Source organism: Sinocyclocheilus grahami, unplaced genomic scaffold, assembly GCF_001515645.1.
Source record: "Sinocyclocheilus grahami isolate Dianchi unplaced genomic scaffold, SAMN03320097.WGS_v1.1 scaffold1140.1, whole genome shotgun sequence".
NCBI lineage: Eukaryota > Metazoa > Chordata > Actinopteri > Cypriniformes > Cyprinidae > Sinocyclocheilus > Sinocyclocheilus grahami.
In genome coordinates, this window is record NW_015506319.1 from 314921 (window position 1) to 316298 (window position 1378).

Here is a 1378-nt window from a genome sequence, read left to right on the forward strand (position 1 = left end):
CACTCGCCCCCTAAAGAGAGCAGCCTGGAAAATGGAGCGCAGCTGGAAGAAAACAAAACTAGAGGAATTTCGTATTGCTTGGCGGGAAAGTACCCTATCCTACAGAAAAGCATTAAAAACTGCTAGATCGGATTACTTTTCGTCTCTATTAGAAGAAAACAAACATAACCCCAGATATGTATTCAATACAGTGGCTAAATTAACGAAAAATAAAGCATTGACATGTGTTGACAGCACAGCCGTAATGACTAGAGCCCGGCCGATATGACTTTTTGGGCCCGATACCGATATTAGGGAGTAAAAAAGGCAGATATCGATATATATATATATATATATATATATATATATATATATACAGCCGATATTCTTTGTGTATATTATAGTAAAGTACCAGTCAAAAGTTTGGAAACTTTCCCATTTGTATGTCCAAACATTTGACTGGTACTATATATAGGATACAGTATATACATAAACAGAATATATATACATAAACACATTTTTTGCAATGATCACTAAAATGGGGTGATCAAACACTTATAATGACGTGACAGAGATACGTAATGGAGGCAGGGCATTTAAAAATAAACTTTATTATCCAAAATGAGTCTGACATCAGTGCACTGAACAGTAAATTTTAAGTTTATTCAACTTTAATTCAATTCAATTCCATTCAACTTTGTTCCGTTGAAGTTTATTTCACTTCGGAACATTCATTCACGGATTTGCACTACAGTCTTCACACACAGATTAAACTTACTAGAGAAGTGTGACATAATATACCTCTGTAAATAAATACAATATAAATTCACGTCTCGCGCACTTTAATGCCCTTTGAATGTAACGTGTACGTTCCCTTGGAACTGGAATCATGGCGGAATTTCATGTGAAGTCCACTTCGCAGGGCACTTACGGTCAAATAAGATCACGCTTGAATGCTGCTGCCTGAACAAGAGACCTCCTTACTGAAGTGAAAGTGTTGACTGGTGTCACTATCTCGTGAACGTGCTGGCGGATCTCCACCAAATTCGGGGGATCCCTTCATCTCGAGGAGCCCTCTCGACCGCCCCCCTCCGCGCGTTGGTAGCCCCCCGGGATCGTTTGATCGGTCGGCGCCGGACCGCGAATTTAACCACCCGTAACTCCCGAACCCCGGGGGTGGTCTCATTTGAAAGCGGGCCTCTAGACGTACACTCGATTCGCATTCGAGAGGGTTCAATGGTTTTCCATAGACTTAAGCTTTAAAGCGTTTCATCCAGGTCACCAGTAGCAAACAATGGAGTGTGCTCTGCTGGACAAACTAAATAATTACACCATTTCAAGCATTTTATCTGCGTTACATGTTCTGTAATAATATCGGCAAAACGATATATTGGTCGGG